This window comes from Erythrolamprus reginae, chromosome 1 (assembly GCF_031021105.1).
Source record: "Erythrolamprus reginae isolate rEryReg1 chromosome 1, rEryReg1.hap1, whole genome shotgun sequence".
Classification (NCBI taxonomy): Eukaryota; Metazoa; Chordata; class Lepidosauria; order Squamata; family Dipsadidae; genus Erythrolamprus; species Erythrolamprus reginae.
Window position 1 is genome coordinate 133,730,513 of NC_091950.1, and position 20,978 is coordinate 133,751,490.

Here is a 20,978-nt window from a genome sequence, read left to right on the forward strand (position 1 = left end):
TTTCAGAGTGCCTTCCGTCCCCTGTCCTATTGCTCTCCTATATCTCCTATACCTTTCTTCTATTCCTATATCTCTCCTATTCTTTCATTGATATGCTCTATTACTATATCTTCTTTTCTATTCTTTCATAGATATATTCCACTATGAGTATCTCCTCTATAACCTTCATCATGTATTTTACTATGTGTATATAGATATATACCTACTAAAACTCTCATTGTGTATTGGACAAAATAAATAAATAAATAAATAAAATAAAACAGATGTCTGACTGTCTGTGCAGTGTTTATTGCTTTTATACAGTTTTCCAAAGCAGTAAAGGACAATAGCATTTTCATTTGTGAATACCCCCCAACCATCTTCCTCCCTGCTACTTTCCCACAGCTAGCTTTACAATAAGCGTCCTATTGTTTTAGCCTAGATAAGGTGTACCGGACAGACAATGTATCTCTCTGGCCATGTGAACCAAATGATCTCATGTCGGCATGAGGGGCCTGTTTGAGGTAGGCAGTATTAGGCTCATCCCTACAGAGAGAAAAAGAGGAGCCTTGTAAAAGTAAGAAAGGCAGGATAAAATCAACCAAATACTGGTTCTGGAAGCTTTTGACATGCATTAGATCCTCAACTTACAGAATTCTAGGACCTGCATTCCTAGCAGATCTAAAGGGCACAAGGAAGGGGAAGACTTTCCTATGGAAAAGCATTCTTAGTATTAAAGCATTACCCAACAAATACAAACAGGTCCATTGTATGCTTCCCTCATCTTTTTACCCCTTAATACACTGCTCAAAAAACTAAAGGGAACACTTAAACAACACAATATAACTCCAAGTAAATCAAACTTCTCTGAAATCAAACTGTCCACTTAGGAAGCAACACTGGTTGGCTTATCAATTTCATATGCCGTTGTGCAAATGGAACAGTTGTGCAAATGAAATATTCGATGAGTATATTTCATTCATTCAGATCCAGGATGTATTATTTGAGTGTTCCCTTTATTTATTTATTTTAGCAGTATATATTGATTTCATCAAGTTATTCAATAATTGCCACTAATGAACTACTTTGGGAGAAGCACTTGTTGGCGTACATCAGTGCTGGGCAAGGGGCACAATTGCTAGATGTTTTTTTTTCCAGTCTTATCTTCCTGTCGCATTTCTTTTTGTATGACATGATTTCAGTATGTGCTCTTTCTGTTCTAAAAGAGAAAAAATACTTTGAAGAGGAAACCTTGGTAACAGTAAACGTTGGCTGAATGAGGCTTTTTAACAAAAAGAAGAAGAAGAAGTGAACCTCTTTGCTGCTTGCAGGATTAAAAGCTGTTTAGAACAGCATGGAGAAGGTATCTGAAATGCAAACACTGCTACTGTCTACAAGGCTTGAGTTCATGTTCCCCTATTTGTTGTTGATCAGCTGCAATCAAAGTAGCAGAGCAGGTATTTTTGTACTGCTTCAAATTGTTCACTGAAGTACAATGATCCATGTTTTTATATTTTTATTGCTTTTCATAGGACAGCTCTTAAATAGCTTATGATAATATCTTTTAAATAATTATTATATATGATAGATATGGGTGTGTTAATAAAAAGGGAGAGGAAAGGAGGTGGAAATGGCCAGAGTCCTAATATATTAGCACAGGAATTGAGTTGGAAAGCTTTCCCAAGGGTGATAAATCAATTTTCCCAAGCAATAAATCAGTTTAATTTGACTTTTGCATGTGGACTTGATCTTTCCTGCCTTCCCTTATCTGGTTCTTTAGACCAAGGGTCACCAATCTTTAAGACCACTAAAGTCATAATTTTAAATCCCACAGACCATAATAAGATCTGCCTAATGACCGGCTGGGTGGGTGTGGCTCAGTGGTCATGTGATTGGGTGGCACAGCCAACTCTATGTCACTCATCTTGAAGGGCACCTCACCAGCTTCTTGACCCTCCCCTCGCCTTCCCACCCAGACTTCTTAGGACCCCAACAGTAAGCAGTTGTTGGAGCTAAGCAGCCTTCACAAGAAAGAGTTAGCAAAACAGCTCAGTTCAAATTGGATCTGACCAAGGAGTCTCAGTAGAAAGACTTCACTGAAGACTACCAGCATAGGTTTTCCAAGCACAGGGAAGACCTGAGGGAGTGCAAGGCCAGGCACAGACACCTGGAGGCTCAGCGGGTTCCTGAGATGGTCAGCTAGTTCTATGATGTAGTCCTACTAGAACAGGGGTGGGCAATTAATTTGGCCATGGGGCCGCTTGAGAAATTGGGATGGTTTTAGAAGGCCGGATTAATATAATTAACTCAGTTCTACCCAATACTGTATATTATTGGGTAGAACTGAGTTAATTATATTATAATTATAAATTAATTGCCCACCCTTTCCTTCCTTCCTTGTTCCCTCCATTTCCCCTTCCTTCCTTCCTTCCTTCCTTCCTTCCTTCCTTCCTTCCTTCCTTCCTTCCTTCTCTAGATGGAGAGAAGCTTCTGTCTCTCTAATTTTCACAGCCTTTTATTTCTGCTTTTGGGCAGTTCTTTACTTCTCTTTCAAAATATTCCTTTCAGGTGCCTCTCTTCAACTGAGCTACATTGTCAGTTGAGAAAACATTGTGGAGGCTTTGCCTGAAAGTAGCTTTGGATTCCTTTTCTTCTTCCTCCTCCCTTCCCCCCCCTGAGAGGTAGGGTGGGGGTTTGCTTTAAATTTATTGGAAAGGCCAATAAAACCAATGAACAATTAAAAAATGAGCATTTATTGGACTTTTGCAAAAGGGCATGGAAAGAGAATTTCTCCTTCCTTCCTCCATTTCTCCTTTCTTCCTTCCTCCATTTCTCCTTCCTTCCTTCTTTCCTCCATTTCTCCTTCTTTCCTTCCTTCCTTCCTTCTTCCCTCCATTTCTCCTTCCTTCCTCCATTTCTCCTTCCTTCCTTCCTTCCAACATCCGCGGGCCGGTCACAGACAGCGGGCGGGCCGCATCCGGCCTCCGGGCCGCACTTTGCCCAGGTCTGTACTAGAACAAGATCCCCTGGCTCTTCGACGCCAGCGTCATTTTCCTCCAGCTTTCGACCAAAGCTTTGTACCTGGAGCATAGTTCCCTCTAAGCTGAGCAGTGAGCAATCGCTCACTTAAAAATCATCATCAACTCAGAGTTTTCCAAACCTGCCCAGAAGCCGAGAGGGAAAGAGTGAGAGGGAAGGAGAGAGAGAGGAAGAGAGGAAGAGAGAGAAACAGATAGAAAAAAGAGAGGAAGGAAAAGAGAAACAAAAAGAATGGGAGTAAGGAAGAGAGGAAGAAAATCAAAATCTAGTTTGAAACTAGCTCAACTATTTAAGTGGCATTTTGATATTGATAGAGTTGCCCTATTATGAGCTCACTGTTATAGACACACAGTACAGTATTTTATTTTGAAGTTCTCTGAGGCAAAACAGGGTGGGTTTTTTGTTTGTTTGTTTGTTTATTTATTTATTTATTTATTTATTATTTCTGTGCCGCCCAGTCCCAAAGGGACTGCCGCTCAGACACTATACTTTTCCGCCCACCCCAAAAAAAAATTAGAGGGAACACTGACCTGGAGGCCGCAGCAGACTTCAAGTTTGAAATTCTTTCCCCCTCTGATCTGCACCAAAAGATCCCGAGGGGAAGAAACTCTGCAACAATACAAACTTTCATTGCACTATCTGTTCCAGGGGCCATAGTTTGAGGACCAATGATTTAGTGCAATATAAAAAAAACACAACTAATTTTTCTGCGAACCACCCAAATGTTCTTGCAGACAACCAGGGATCCATGGACCATCTGTTGGTGACTATTGTTTAGACTGTATTGTCTTCCATTTCTAATCAGAGTTTGCATGACCATTACAATGACAGTTGTTGAAGTCCAATGTAATTGGAAAACAGTGAGTTTTGGAAACATTTGGAAATCCTAAAGTTTCTGCGGAGAGGGGCAGCATACAAATCTAATTAATAATAATAATTATTATTATTATTATTAATAATAATTATTATTATTAATAATAATAATAATTATTATTAATAATTATTATTATTAATAATAATTATTATTAATAATTATTATTAATAATAATAATAATAATAATAATTATTATTATTATTATTATTATTATTATTATTATTATTCTGAGGAGTCAGTTTGATCACCAAAAGTTTATATTTGGGAGATTTTAAATAGGATATCTAGAGGGCTGTGAAAATATTTATTGACCCCTCACATCCTGGACATAAACTGTTTCAACTCCTACCCTCAAAACGTCGAACAGTTTTTTCCAAAATGCCATCACTCTGCTAAACAAATAATTTCCTCCACACTGTCAAACGATTTACTAAGTCTGCATTATTATTACTTCATTTTTTTCATCATTCCTATCACCCATCTCCTCCCACATATGACTGTATGACGGTAACTTGTTCCTTATATCCTAAAGATTTTAATTAATAATTATTGTTCCCTGATTGCTTATTTGACCCCTATGATCATTAAGTACTGTTCTTCGTGATTCTTGACAAATGTATATTTTCTTTTATTTACACTGAGAGCATATGCACCAAAGACAAATTATTGTGTGTCCAATCACACTTGGCCAATAAATAATTCTATTCTATTCTTACGTTGAGTTCTGATCTTTAACCTTTTGATCTTTACCTTGAATCTGGTGTTGCCAAATGTATAAAGAACAGCAGCCTAATTTTGTATTTGCATATTGTTAATAGGTATCTACCCTACCCATGCAGCTAAATTCCAAAGCTTGTTGCGGGTTGTTAAAGGCTGTCATCCAAACAGGGAAAGGTAAGGATATTTTCCAACTCTGGAATGCCTTGAGCAATAAGAAGTATAAATCAATCAAAGCATATACTATGTCTGGAAGGTCCCTTAAAATCTTCTGTTTCAAGACTACTTTATCCTGCTTCTCTTCCTTTATTAATCTCTTATCTGCACATTGCTTATTTTATGTGTTACTACAATGAATGTGTGATAGGGTTGAAATGTGGGGTCCTCGGTGCTCTTTGAACTTGCTTATTTTTTACAGATGTTTCCTTACAGCAGTGTTTCCCAAACTTTTAACATATGTGTACCCCTTCTATAATTTTCGTAATGCTTAGTACCCTTTGTCAAAAAAAATGGATGTATTTTAATAACAATCAAAATATATTTATTATTTTGGTACATAAAGAAAATAATAATAAACGAAAAATAAAATTATTCATAATAAAATATAAATAAAAGTTATATTATAAATAACATTTATTTGGATCAATGAGAAGGATGAAATTGTTTGTGCTGAGATGACAGATCGTCATAATTTGGTTCCTTGGTTGTTCATTTTAATCCGAGATGCGGTTCTACGTCCAATAGTCTGTTCCTTTTTTTCGACTTAATGTCTACAAATGCTGAAAAAGCAACTTCACATAAATATGAAGTTGGAAAAGGCAAGATGTATTTCAGAACTTTTTCTGAACGCGTACCCCCACCATACTCTTCCCGTACCCCTGGGGGTTCGCGTACCACACTTTGGGAAACACTGCCTTACAGCATTGATGATGTTACCTAGTTTGAGTAATGAGACATCTGCAAGAAAACAACCAAGCTCAGAGAGCACCAAGGGCCCCTCAATGTTTCTAGATTAAATATTATGGTTTGCATAGAATTAGAAAGCTTGAAATAAAATTGGGATTTGGTTATACTTGTAAAATATTGGCCAGAACGTGCTAAATTTATCATTAGCAAGAATGGCTGCTAATTACAGAGGTACAGTTAAGTTTAATAATTTAGTCAACGTTCTTTCTATCTTACTAAAAACTGTCATTTGAAACACTTGATTGGTGGTGGAGGCTGTTATCTAAGGGCTTATTTGGTAAAGAAGATTGTGATGTGAAACGTAGGAATAGGGAATGATAAAAAGAGCATAATTAAATAAACATAGATGTGTTATGTGTTTGTGAAACAAAGAAGGGAGAAGGAAGTGACATATTTTAATGAAGTTGGTCCCGACATCTGGAATGTAGTTGATGAATACACGTAAGGAACATGTTGGTTTAATTATGCAATTATGTTGGTTTTATTCTGAAATGTATGTCAGAAAACATGGCGTTAGCATTTAGATTGTTATGGGTGTGGAGGAAAGGACCTGAATAAGTTGATATTAGTTGTTGTGGTACAAACACCAGTCTCTTTGTGAGCAAGCTTCATCACCAGTGAATCAGTGTTTTTAAAGTTGGTGCCTGATGACCATAGAGTTGCATGTTATACCCCAGTGAATAATGATAACGGGAGAACCAGGGATGAGTTTTGGGGAAAACTGTGAGTGAACGCAATCAAGAATGCAGACTTCTATCTATATAGGAATAGATACACAAGAATGTAAAAGTTGGATCATTCATAGATCTAAGAATATTATTTGGCTTGAATATCTGCTCAGAAAAACTAGTTAATGGATTAAGCATAATATACTTCACATGGTCAAGAAGTGAATCTAAAACTGACTGATCTGATAGTTTATGATAAAAGACTAAGAGAATTAACTAAGGACACCAGACCAGAGCGATGAGAAAATCTGAACATAGGACTTATTTTTGATCGTATCAAGTATAATTATTGAGGACGAGTATAATTATTGAAGGGGGGGGGGGAATAAGAAGAACTAGAATAAAAAGCACAATCATTTTACAAAGACGAAGTAGGTTTGTGTCCTGCATTGAAGAGTTTTTAAAAGATAGATTTAGCTTTTAGCAGAACGAATGAATATATAGAAGCTTCCTGGAACAGTGTGAACAATACTTAAGTATGTCAAATGACACCATTGGAAAGAATGACAACATTGATGGAATGAATTGCTGAAAGAGAACATGGAAGACTGCGTAGGAGAATGATAGCCACAACAAATGAAGACAAAACATAACACATATATTGAGAAAAAGATATCTGGGAAGAACACAGCAGGGAATGGATTGAGGTTCAAAGTGGCAAGATAAAATGTAGACTGGCTTTACTGGTATTTTTAAAAATGTAAGTGAAGCACAATGGAATTAAAATTAAAAACAATGAGAGGCGAATGACTGCTATAGAAAGTGAAGCTTTGGATAGATGGATAGATGGATGGACGGACGGACGCGGCCTGACAATTTTTAGTATTGTACATTAACAAATGCAACTTAATCCTGTGTATATTTTCTCATGCAGAAATATGTATCAATTGCAAAGGGACTTCACCCTCATGTGGCCCTTATATGGTATTAGATCAGTGCTTCTCAAATAGTGGGGTGGGGGGCCCCTGGGGGGGACAGAGTAATGCCAGGGGGGACACATGACCCCGGGAAATGTGCCCTTTTTTTAGTGGCAGGGAGTAGGGAGGTTTTTGCACTGAACAATAGTACAAAGCACAGAGCAGGAGATATGAAGTGCAGATGACAAAACCCTTTAGAGATACCATGGAAAAATATTGAACATATTAATTAATACAAAAATATTTAACAGGGATGAAAAGAAAGGAGGAAAGAGGCAGAGATAATGAGACAAACATAAGTACTGTATGTCTTAAGGTAAAATGAGGAAATATGACAAAGTGTATGACATTTAAATATGTCAAAGGGTTAAATAAGGTTCAGGAGGAAAGTGTTTTTAATAGGAAAGTGAACACAAGAACAAGGGGACACAATCTGAAGTTAGTTGGAGGAAAGATCAAAAGCAACATGAGAAAATATTATTTCACTGAAAGAGTAGTAGATCCTTGGAACAAACTTCCAGCAGACGTGGTTGGTAAATCCACAGTAACTGAATTTAAACATGCCTGGGATAAACATATATCCATCCTAAGATAAAATAAAAAAAATAGTATAAGGGCAGACTAGATGGACCATGAGGTCTTTTTCTGCCGTCAGTCTTCTATGTTTCTATGTATGTAGCGCTTAGCTTCACTGTGACTATGCTGGGAGACGAGGAAAAAGCAGCATGTTTACTGTGTCTAAAAACGTTAGCAGTGGACAGCATGAAGCCAAATACAGCGTCACTTAAACACATTACACCCGTATCACACTGATAAACTGCTTGAGTTTTTTCAGCGAAAACATGCCGAATATTGCAAACAATTGTCCTGGCGGAGAGTTGGAGCGGGTGCGAAATGTTTACTTTTTCCTGGGGTGGCCGTAACCAGTGATGGGCTCGGATGGAAATGGTCAGGAACACAGTTCAGGTAGCAAATTTTGGAGCTCCACCCCAAAGCACCCAATTTGCACTGAAAGATGTTGAAACAAAATGCATAAGTGACGCCCACAGTGTGTTAGTAAAAATTTTGGTAGCCCATCACTGGGCATAACTGAAAATAATTGAGAAGCACTGTAATAGATGATAGATAGATAGATAGATAGATAGATAGATAGATAGATAGATAGATAGATAGAGACTGACTGACTGACTGACTTGACTTACTTACTTCTTTATTGGTCAAGTGTAATTGGAAACACATGGAATTTGTCTTTGGTGCATATGCTCTCAGTGTACATACATTTGTCAAGAATCATGAGGTACAACACTTAATGATTGTCATAGGGGTCAAATAAGTAATCAGGAAACAATATACTGTATATATAAATCGTATACAGTATATGATTCCCACCCACCCACCCCAGTACTTCGTGTATTTATTTTATTTTTATTTATTTGCTGAATCCCTACAGCCAGACTCAGCCAAGGCCGGGTTTGTCACTCTTTCTTTTATTAGAGAGAGCTCGGGTACTTTTCCCCCCTTGGATGCCTGTTCTTTGGGGCGGGCAGGGCACCGCCTCACCCCTCCTCTCAGGAGGCGCGTGCCGTGACGGGAGCCGGAGCGAAGTGAGAGGCGTGAGGGCGGCGAGGGCCAGCTCTGACGCGGTCGGCTTCACGTGAGCTCTCTCCGGTGGGGGGTGGGGGAGGCGAACTTTCGTGCGTAAACCGGGAGAGCCAGCGAGCCGAAAGGCGCTGCCATTCCCGCCACCCACCGAAGGCGGCGCGTGAGCTTGGAGCTGAAGGAAAAGGGGGAGAAAACACACACACACCACACCACCCTCCACGGACATCCTGGTCTGTACCACTTGAAGGAAAAGCCGGAGTGGAGGGAGGGGAAGGCGAGAGGCAGCTAAGCCGGAGGATTGGCGGGTTTCCTCGGGAGTTTCCAGGCAGAGGCGGGCAAGAAGCAGAGGACCGCAACGGTGAGTGTTTGCTGCCACCTCCACCCCCGCTGCCTTTTCCTTTCTGGGCTTGCTCGTGGATGCAGATATACTGTATATAGATCTGGGCAGGCTCGGCGTTGTGCAGAGATCCTTCGTCCCGGTCTACCACGGGTAGTCGCGGTTTGTGAGCGCTGCTGAAGGGGTGGGAGGTGGGTTGCAGCCCCCTTCCTGAAACCCGTTGCAGCGCGTTGGCTTTGCACACCCGCATTTCTCCCACGGGCTTGCGGAACGGAGCGGCCGGATTACAAGGGCCGGTGCCTGCGATGAACTGCCCGGTTAATCCCCGAGCGACGGCGAGGAAGGGCGTATTCTCGGTCGGAACTCCGCCGGAGAGATCCCCCTCCTCCCAGCGTATCTGTTGCATCATGCCCATCCTTGCCCTGGAGGCCGGCGGGGTCTCTGTCCTTACTACTGCCATCCTCACTTCCTTTTCAGCAAATGCCTGGAGAAGGTGGAAAGTTTGAATGGGGTTCGGATTTGTCCTGGCCCCCCCGCCCCCCAAAAAAGAAAAATAAAGCATAGGAAGCTCGAAGTCTCTTTGGCTTTCCAAGAATATTTATCCTCCTGCTGCTGCTGCTGCTATTCCTCCAGACTTCTCTCAGCTGGTGACCTCCCACTAAAATTGCTCTGCCACCCTCATCACTCCCAACCAGAAAGGGGAGAGTAAGAGTTGGACTACACTTGACACCTATTTGAAGGGTTCATTGCTTCCCATGCCGGGAAGCTGTACCAGATAGGTTTTAAAAATGCTTTTATTTGGGATTTGGACAGCAGAGAACATCAGAAAGGGTTTGGTGGTGGTGGAGGAGGAAGGAGGAGGAGGAAGAGGAGGAGGTGGTCCAGGAAACATGGAGGCTGAAGTGGGTAGGGGGTTTAAAAAACCTTGCCAGTTTCTGCTGCTTCATCCTCCGGGTGTTTGAAAGTCTGATTGTAAGGTTTACTCAGCACTGTGTATCCAAAGTCCAGTGGGGTTTACTGCGAAAGGAACATATAAATTTGGAGCCTAAGCTATTCTGTGACTTTACAGAGATAATAATAATAATAATAATAATAATAATCATCATCATCATCATCATCATCATCTGAAGTTAGTTGGGGGAAAGATCAAAAGCAATATGAGAAAATATTATTTTACTGAAAGAGTAGTAGATCCTTGGAACAAACTTCCAGCAGACGTGGTAGATAAATCCACAGTAACTGAATTTAAACATGCCTGGGATAAACATATATCCATCCTAAGATAAAATACAGTATAAGGGCAGACTAGATGGACCATGAGGTCTTTTTCTGCCGTCAGACTTCTATGTTTCTATTATTATTATTATTATTATTTTTATTATTATTAAATAATTTATTAGCTTTGTATGCAGCCCCTCTCCGAGGACTCGGGGCGGCTCACAACATAACAATAATACAGTACAAATACAAATCCAATATTAAAAAGTTAAAAAACTAATTTAAAAATACATTGTCATACCAATCATCGACTACAGAGTCATACACAGCTTCTTATGGTGGTTCTCTAACCACAATCTAAAATGTGTTGTACATGTATTTCCTTTGACAGCATGACTCTTGCTTCCTCCCCCTATTTAACATTTCAGGGGTGGAGTTTAGTTTAAGTATGCATTCACTAATCCTGAAGCTTTTAATAATGGAGAAAAGGCAACTGAATTTAAGCCCGTTAAAAATTGGATATTTCTCTACCAAACTTTGTGTGTGTGTGTGTGTGTGTGTGTGTGTGTGGAATATCACACTACAGAATTCAGGATATTTGAAGCTGCCTAGATGACACCTTTAAGATGGCATATTTTAAAATAAAAGACTCTGGTGCTATAGTGGAGCTTTGCCAAAACTGACCAGGTAAAAAAGTTTACAGCTTGTGCTTCTTATAGAAATAATCTATCCTTTAATCATCTCCCCTTTGATGTAGTCTCCACTATCTTGGAAGAAAACATAGTACTTTTTCTCCTCTCCCCCCCTCACATTAACATGCCTGATCTGATAAAATAGCTTGCTTATGTCTCCATATTCAGAACAGCAAGATATAGGCAGTAAGTACATAGTGTAGTCAGTGAGCGGATTGGTTTGGCAAGTTTGCCCATACACATTTAGATTTAGCACTCAGCTTTCTTTCCATTTAACTTTCTCTTTAGAGAACAGACTTCGATATTGTCACTGATTACATTATCAGAATGAAAAGCACGTGAGTTGTGACTTTATGAAATCACAGTTCAGTACATCTGGAAGATGCTATACCGTTTAATACTGTTTATTTATAATGCCCTTTTACCAAAGGGCATAACAACAGGCCATATAGAGTTTATGAGACAGACAATAGTATGGTACTTATTAGTTTAACAAATATCCCCTCCCTCCCCACATCCCGCAATTCCTCACATCCTAAAAAATAGAATTGATAAATAAAGACATAAAGACTGTTTTAAAAATTGAAACAGTTAGTTAACAATCACAAGCCCAAGTAGAATAGATAATGATAATAAAGTGTCTGAAAAATGATCCATCCTCAGACCATAAACATTATGGTGTCTGGCAACCAAGTGGTTTTTCTCATCCTCCAAGGGGTAGGTCTAGGAGTCATCTTGGTTCTTTCAATAGGATCAAGTATAAAACCTCCCATAAATGATCTAAACCCCACTTCTTATGTCGCTCTTCCAAACCATAGACTCTTTCAAGACATTGAATATCACAGTCTTTTCCAAATAAACTTTTCACCTCCGAATCAGCAATGGTGGACCTTTGTGCTTCCTTGCATCATACCAGAAAGTGAAGGCATTAGTGATAAAATCACCTGGGCATAGCGTTCTCCCTCAGAAGGGTTACCAGTGACTAGAGCAGTGATGGCGAACCTATGACACGCGTGTCAGCACTGACACGCGTAGCCATTTTCGGTGACACGCAGCCGGAGAAACGGGGAGCTTTAGGGAGTGGCCAAGATGCAAATCTCCCCGCTTTCCAATTTCCCACCGACTGCAAGCAGGTACAGCAAGCGCAATTATTATTATTATTATTATTATTATTATTATTATTATTATTATTATTATTTTTCCAGTCCCCTTAATTTTGTTTTGCACTAATTAAAAAAAAAATGCGCCAGTTGCAATTTTAATTTCACTCCCAGGGCTATTTACCCGGGGGTGCTACTTTGCTTACATTAAACTGCTCATCCCGTAAACAAATATCGCTCCACCAGGAAATCTACTCCAACCTCCCCTCCCCTCCTTCGCTTCTTTCCCTCCAGGAGCAGTGTGCGGTGTCCCCTCCCCTTGGGTCGATCGCATCGGGGAGGGCGGAATAACTTAATTGCCGTTTCCTCTTATAGCTGTTACAGGAGATGGTGTTAAGGTAAACCCTTACCAGTTTAAACATAAAGTATGAGGGGTTATTAATTTGTAATAAAAAAAATCATGCCAGGCTCGCAAAAAAGAGAGTCCGAAAAAAGAACTGCGTGGACATCGCACCGTTTGCTTCCTCCTTTGGCGGCTCGTAACTAGATTTTTACAACCCCCGCCCCCCTTGATAAGCTTTTTCTTGAATCTGACCAGTTTGGGGGGTGCCCCCCCCCCAGGAAAGAGTTGCAGCAGGAAAGCAGCGCATTTTAAAAGCGCGCTGCTTTCCCGTAAAGCCGGCTTTCCTGGCTGGCACAGGGCTTTCCCGGGCAGCTGGCTTGAGCCTTGTGCCGGTTAGCAAAGCCGTTTGCGCGCCGGAGACGTGGAGAGAAAGAAGGGAAAGAGAGGGAGGGAAAGAGGAGAGGAAAGAAGGAGAGAGGGAGGGGAGAGAAAAGTGAACGAGAGGGAGAGAGAAAGGGAGGAAGAGAGGAAGGAAGGAATAGATAAATATAAAGGGAGAGAGAGAGAAAGAGAGGGAGAGGGAGGGGAAGGAAGGAAAAGAGAGAAAGAGAAAAAAGTGGAAGGAAGAGAGAAGGAAAGAAAGGAAGGAAGAGAGAGAGAGAAGATAGGAAGGAAGAGAGTGAGAGACAGCAAGAAAGAAAGAGTGAGAGATGAGAGAGGAAGGAAGAGAGTGAGAGAGAGTGAGAGTGTTTTTTTCTCAAGGTGACACACCACCCGAGTTATGCTCGGTTTTTTGGCGAATTTTGACACACCAAGCTCAAAAGGTTGCCCATCACTGGACTAGAGAGACTGGAGAATGTTCTGTCTGGGTCACTCCAGAAGCCAATACCAACCCAAAAAGAGAGGCCAGACACACTGGTAAAAGGCAAAGGCAGTTTAAGGAAAACACAGGTAACAGAAAATGTCCTTACAAACAGGAAAAACGCTGGAACTTCAAATATATACACAAAGTGAATAGTCCATGAAGCAATACCAGATTCTTGCTGCCAAGACGAAGCTGTAGATAGCAAACAGACGCCTCCCACGAGTCTTCCAGACTGCGAGGCCACAAGCCAAGATCAGAGACGCTGAGAATCAAAACAGGTCACCGCAACTCCAATTGATAACACTCCACATGGCTTCAAGGCCTTGCCTGCCTTTTAAACCCTGCTGATGAGGATCACACCCAAACCCAGCTGTTTCTAATTCAATGGTGAAAATATTTCTTTAACTGCTCCTTTCATTGCTCTGAAGGTCTCTGTCTCATGTCAATGACAGCTTGTGCGTCATCACCTAATGACTCCAAGCTACTGGCTGGGGAGAGCTCCCCCCCCCCCCCCGGGGCTCTCATGCTGTTCTACTTCATCCCATTCCTGACTCTCCTCTCCCCCGTCCGACTGTTCAGCCCCCTCTTCTGCGCTGTCATCCTCCTCTGGGCATGGAGCCAGCAGAGACACAGCTGGTCCCTGAGCAGCCTCAGGCTGAATCACAACAGAGAATGGCTGTAAGATCATCTTGACTACTGAACTTTAGTATTCAACATACAGATTATTCTGATCTTAATAGTGCAACATGGCCTCAATAGACGGCGAGCTCTAGTTCAGGGGTCTGCAGCCTGTGGCTCCAGAGTCGCATGTGGCTCTTTGGGCCCTCTGCTGTGGCTCACTGTCACCCTGTTGCGGTAGAAGGATGAAAGAGCCATCGTCCTGTCATGGCAGTGGCATGGCCAGAGCCTTAGTGCAGGAGCGACGTGCCTCTCTACCTTTGCGGGGCAACAATCTTCAGCCTTCATTGTGGTACATTTGATGTTGCCACCAGCAAAGAGGGCTGGGAGAGAATGGCAGGGGTGGATCTTGTGGGGTGGGGGCCATCCCCCCAGCCTGGCCTTCCTCCCCCCTTATCGGCGGGGCCAGGAGAGAGAAGATGGCAGTGTGGGGAAGTGCTCCCCTCACCCACTGAGCACAGAGCACAACAGCCAGGGCGGGGAGATGGCCCAGGAGAAATGGCCCTATTAGCAATTTGGAAGGCAAAGAGACCAGCATGGTTCTTGCAGCGGAATACTGTTTGCCGCTTCTGAAACATGCCACTTTCTGTTTCCTGTTCCAAGCCTGGGCAGCAATGGCTGTGGCCGCGGTGGGGGCAGCAGAGGGGTCAGGGCTGCTCCACCCTCCTCAGCAAGCCAGAAGACACGCTCCAATATCGCCCCAACACGCATTTCCAGCATGCGCTTCTCTGTCCCAAAGTAGGATTGAGTGGTGAGAAGAGAGCAGGGGGAATGGGGAAGGGTAGGAGGGAAGGAGAATCCCAGCTGCTGTTCCTTTGGTGTGGGGCGAGGGGAAGACACAATACCCCCTCCATGGACTGCCCGCTGATCTTGCACTGCCTTGCACAGCACAGTGAAAGCTAGCATGCTTCACAGTGGGGGAGACTGGGTTCCCTGGGTGGGAGTAAATGACGTTGAGTTGGCCACGCCCACCCACTTTCTGTGGCTCCTGTTGTTTTACGTGGGAAACAGACCCAAGTGGCTCTTTGAGTGTCTAAGGTTGCAAATCCTCACTCTAGTTGATCTTCACAGATCAATTCCTGGTCTGTACTTGGATGAAGGAATCTTGGAATATCCAGAGTTATAGGCTTGTCAAATAAATTTGGCAGGGGGCATCTAAGTCTTCTATATGGTTGCCAAGAAATCTACATCAATCCTTCCATATAAGGCACCCTTATTTGAACTTAATTCAAAGGCACCATGTTTTTTTCTTCAACTTGGGCATTCTGAAGTCCCTTGGCACGTGTCTTTTTTTTAATCAGGTCTTTTGTAATCTGCTGAATTCTTAACTAACTAACACATGTGCTTAACCGAAAGATCAGTTTCAGCATTTTGTTCCTCTGCATTTTCTCTTCCCTTTCGTTAATGTTGTCTGTTCAGAAGTATAACCTCTCCTTGATCATCTGCTCTTTGCTTATTGTAATATCTACTGGTGCAGGATCTAGCATATATTGCTGGCAGCCAATTTCATAAGGTAGTGGTAAATTTTGTAGAAGATGGTGGGTTGGTACTCTTAGTTAATACTCTTTAAACAAGGTTTATACAAGGTTATCTTACATCCTTGCCTTAAGCACCTCATAGAAATGAAGTGATGAAATGCACATAAAGTTCCTGATTTCTCTCTGTGAATAATCAGATAAGAACTTGATTTTTCTAGCTTAATGCTTTTCCTTCCCATTTATTTGGTAGCTAAGCAAAGCACACAGCAAGTTCCTAATAGCATTGTTCAAAAGGAGAAAATAATTAATTGTTCAAAAGGAGAAAATAATTACATCTTCCAAATTTTGAGAATATTTATCCCTAAAATAAAAAAAATAAAAAAAATCTTCTTTCTAGCAACCCAGGGAGCTGAATTAGACCGAAGTAATGTCATTGATCTATCAGCAATTTCAAATCAGGTATTTCTACTTCATCTCCAGCGATAGTTATATTATCACATTGGCCTATATTCTTAGTTCTGAGATTCTTCTTCTGGTGGTTGAGCCACAACCTTGTTCTTATTTCCAGATTTCAAATTGAACACTTCTGTCTTCTCTGTGATTGCTGACCGATTATCATTTACTTGTGAACCAATTAAAAAAAAATCCCCCACTGAAGTTTTTCCTGAATTGCAGCTGATAGTGTATGAACATCATACATAGGACCAGTTATTTTAGGAGCCATCTGTCCCTAATTACACCCACCCACACAGGAATTATGTTTCAGGTGCCATCTGCCAAGGAGTTACATTTGGCTGGTTCTAGGAGGCAGGCCTTCTCTGCCATAGCACCAGCCCTATGGTATAGTGTAGGGGTAGGCAAACTTGGCTCTTTTATGACTTGTGGACTTCAACTCCCACAATTCCTGAGCCAATCATGCTAACCTAGGAATTCTGGGAGTTGAAGTCCACATGTCATAGAAGAGCCAACTTTGCCTATAGTGGTATCTTCAAGTGAGGTTAGCTTCCTCCTTGTTATATTTCCATAAATCCCTTAACCCAGTGATTTTCAACCTTTTACAAAATCCGGGGCACACCACCAACCAAAATGACATGAAATGACACTCTAACACAGTACAGTACAGTACAGTACTCCTTAAAACCCACCTTTGCCGTCAGGCATGGGGGAACTGAAACATCTCCCCCTGGGCACGTTTAATTTATGCATGGTATGTCTGTGTGTATGACTGTTAGCATATGGGGTTTTTTAAATATTTAAATATTTTAAATTTGTCTGATTGCTTATGATTTGTTTTTACATGTTGTGAGCCGCCCCGAGTCTTCGGAGAGGGGCGGCATACAAATCTAAGTAATAAATAAATAAATAAATATAATATATATATCCAGCACGCGGGCCGTAGTTTGGGGACCCATGTTTAATTTCCCCATGGCACACCTGACCATGTATCACGGCACACTAGTGTGCCACGGCACACTGGTTGAAAAACACTGCCTTAACTGATGTGACCTAGTGAATAAAGGAATTGGATATCAAAACATGCCTAGACGTATGATTTGCTCAAGAATAAAATCAATTCCCCATGCAACTGCATAACCAATATTCTTTTAAAATGTTATGAGTGGTTCCAAACATACTTCTAGAACATTGGTTCTCAATCTGGGGGTCGGGACCCCTTTGGGGGTCGAATGACCATTTCACAGGGGTCTCCTAAGACCATGGGACAAGACAAATTTCCCATGGTGTTAGGAACTGAAGTTTCTATTCTTGTGTCTTGGAACATATTTTTACAATCCAACCAAGCATTTACAGTGGGGGTATCCCTCTGACCTTCCTGCCAATCTGCTTAAAGCTCTTTTGGGAGAATTGGCGCTAGACTTATGGTTGGGGGTTACCACAACATGAGGAACTGTATTAAGGGACCGCGGCATTAGAAAGGTTGAGAACCACTGCTCTAGAACAAAGACATGCATATACAACGTGCTTCTAAATACACGATTTGAGCATTGCCCACAAGATCATATGCTGCAATGTCCTACCGGTCAATGACTACTTCAGCTTCAACCGCAACAACACAAGTGCATGCAACAGATTCAAACTTAATACAAACCGCTCCAAACTTGACTGTAAAAAATATGATTTCAACAATCGAGTTATTGAAGCGTGGAACTCATTACCGGACTCAATTGTGTCAACCCCTAACCCCCAACATTTTCCCCTTAGACTCTCCACGATTGACCTCTCCAGGTTCCTAAGAGGCCAGTAAGGGGCGTACATAAGTGCACTGGTGTGCCTTTCGTCCCCTGTCCAATTGTCTTTCCTTTCTCTCACCTACCATATATATTCTCTTCCTTTCATATATCCTCTCCTCTATTTTCACTTTACCCTTATATACAGTATATTACTACATGTCTATTTTTCTTCCTATGTATTTGTGTATTGGACAAATGAATAAATAAATATAAATAAATAAATAAATAAAGCAGTTCTTCATGATGGCTGGGGAATTCTGGTTATTGAAGTCCACATATATTCATTGTTCTAAAGGTTACAGAACAGTATTTAATGTTTGATAGAGTAGTTGTTAATTTACGGACTCAGGCTAAGATTCATTGTCACCTTTAGCATTTCAGAAAGCAAGGTTTACATTTGTGCCTTCCATTGATTTTCTATTTTGAGGTGGTGTGCTTGCTAGAGGAAAAATTGGTTTTCTAAACCTTTAAGAGCCAGACAATGCAGAAGTAGAGAGTGTTCTGCCTAAATTGTGTTGGTTTCCACTCTATACTCTGGTTTCGCTGAGTGTTGCACAATGTTTCATTTTCAAGGAGGCCAAGCAGAGGGAGAACATTTGAGCAGCAAAGGGAAAACTAATAACTAAGAAAACAAATCACAAATGCAGAGAACAAACTAAATTTGCTACCCTGCATTCATTGCATAGTTCCCTCTAAGCTGAGCAGTGAGCAATCGCTCACTTAAAAATCATCATCAACTCAGAGTTTTCCAAACCTGCCCAGAAGCCGAGAGGGAAAGAATGAGAGGGAAGGAGAGAGAGAGGAAGAGAGAGAAACAGATAGAAAAAAGAGAGGAAGGAAAAGAGAAAGAAAAAGAATGGGAGTAAGGAAGAGAGAAAGAAAATCAAAATCTAGTTTGAAACTAGCTCAACTATTTAAGTGGCATTTTGATATTGATAGAGTTGCCCTATTATGAGCTCACTGTTATAGACGCACAGTACAGTATTTTATTTTGAAATTCTCTGAGGCAAAACAGGGTGGGTTTTTTATTTGTTTGTTTGTTTGTTTATTTATTATTTCTGTGCCGCCCAATCCCGAAGGGACTGCCGCTCAGACACTATACTTTTCCTCCCACCCCCCAAATAAATTAGAGGGAACACTGATACATTGCATGGCAGAACTGTTAAATATTTATTAAAAATCAAATAAAATGCCACATATATTAACAGAAAAGGGCTGCAAGGAACGGTCTTGCAGCCTATATTCCTGCGAGGAATATTAAAAATATCCGTTGGGTGCTAGTATTAACTGCAGCATATGAATAGGTTCACATAGCACGTTGAGCAATTACTTGCTTAACCCTGATTTTTTAATTAAACTATTTGGCAGTCCAAAAAAAATGTGCACCTTGAAAAGCTCAAGCTGAAGTTCTGAAAGAATAGAAAGGTGTTTACAGGGTTTTAAATTAGGGAATCTGAATTTTTAAAAAAACTAACCGGGCTAGTTTTAAAGTTTGGGCTTGTATTTTGGTCTCTATATTATTCTTTATACACTGCTCAAAAAATAAAGGGAACACTCAAATAACACATCCTAGATCTGAATGAATGAAATGTTCTCATTGAATACTTTGTTCTGTACAAAGTTGAATGTGCACAACAGCATGTGAAATTGACTGTCAATTAGTGTTGCTCCCTAAGTGGACAGTTTGATTTCACAGAAGTTTGATTTACTTGGAGTTACATTCTGTTGTTTTAAGTGCTCCCTTTATTTTTTGGAGCAGTATATATTTCTAAGGGGAATTCTATGAGAAGTTTCCATACTGCACCATTCACACACGTCCTCAGAAATAACATTGCTTATTATCTAACTTCAGATTTATATTCTCCAATTCTCCGATTGCATGTGAAGAATTTCCATTTTGGATTTTACTTCATATAACTGGTTATGGTATTCCTAAATGTTACGTGAAAATAATAGACCAAGAAGGAGGCAACTAAACCTCATAAGGAGACTGTAGATAGATATACTGAGAGAGTGCAGACAGTTTTGAGGGAGGCTGAGCAGCAGCAGCTGTAAATACTGTATGTTTTACCATCATACCACATTAATAATAATAATAATAATAATAATAATAATAATAATAATAATAATAATAATAATAATAATTTATTAGATTTGTATGCCGCCCCTCTCCGAAGACTCGGGGCGGCTCACAATTATATTATATCTCCAATAGAAAATGCTGATTCTTAGATCTCTAATTTCTGATACTTCCTTTTTTATGTTGCATTGTTAAGATTTGCTGTTTGACAAGGAGGAAATACTTTAGTCAACTTGGCCATTTTTGTATTAGCATTTTGCTTTCCTTGTGTCAGGAAGTGCTGCTTCAGTGACGTCTATGTGTGCACCAACCAAGCCATTTATTGTCTTTGAAACCTTTATTTTGCAGTCTTAACACTTGAAGGGTTTCACTGTGCTTATTCTCCTTAAAATCCACCTCTGTCGTCAGGCATGGGGGAATTGAAATTTTCCCTTCCCCCTAGGCTTATAGAATGTATACATGGTATGCTTGTATGTATGATTGGTTCTTTAAATTGGGTTTTTTAAGATTATTTTTAATATTAGATTTGTTCACATTGTCTTTTTTATTGTTGTTAGCCGCCCCGAGTCTTCGGAGTGGGGCAGCATACAAATCTAATAAATAAATAAATAAAATAAATAAATAAATTCTTAGAAACTGATCTCCACCTCCATTGTGAGTGAAGGAGCCTGTGTTTGTACAAATTGATGAGCAGGTTTCATCTCAGAGTTTGCCCCCTGGATCCAGTTCACTGCAATGATGCATGAAGAGTGGATGAATGAGAACCAGATTTATTTAAGGATTTGTATAGCCACCCACCCGTATCACAAACTGCAGCCCTGGATGACTCACAAACAATAAAAACACTTAACAATAATCAATCATAATAAAAGCTCCTGGGCCCCTAGGGCAATACTCTCCCATACATTAGCCTATCACTTGTTGCAGTTCCTTCTACCCCAATGCTTGTAGGCAAAACCTAGGCTGGAAGGATGCAACAAAATAGACAATACAAAATTGGTATCGGTTCATGGTAGAACACATGCAATTTGAAATCATGGATATTAAAATGAATATGATCAATGAAAATAAAGTGGAATAACTGATGGGAAGATGGGATAGGGTCAAAGGTTTTAT

The 20,978-nt window shown here is 40.7% G+C and overlaps 1 protein-coding gene across 1 annotated transcript in view; it reads left to right on the forward strand.

Moving 5' to 3' along the window:
* Positions 1 to 8,791: 8,791 nt before the first annotated feature.
* SLC25A22 (solute carrier family 25 member 22) overlaps positions 8,792 to 20,978 on the forward strand; it is a 93,653-nt gene continuing 81,466 nt past the window's right edge. The window contains exon 1 of the mRNA XM_070765402.1: positions 8,792 to 9,180. The gene's annotated coding sequence lies outside the window, so the exon portion shown is untranslated. The remainder of the gene's footprint in view (positions 9,181 to 20,978) is intronic.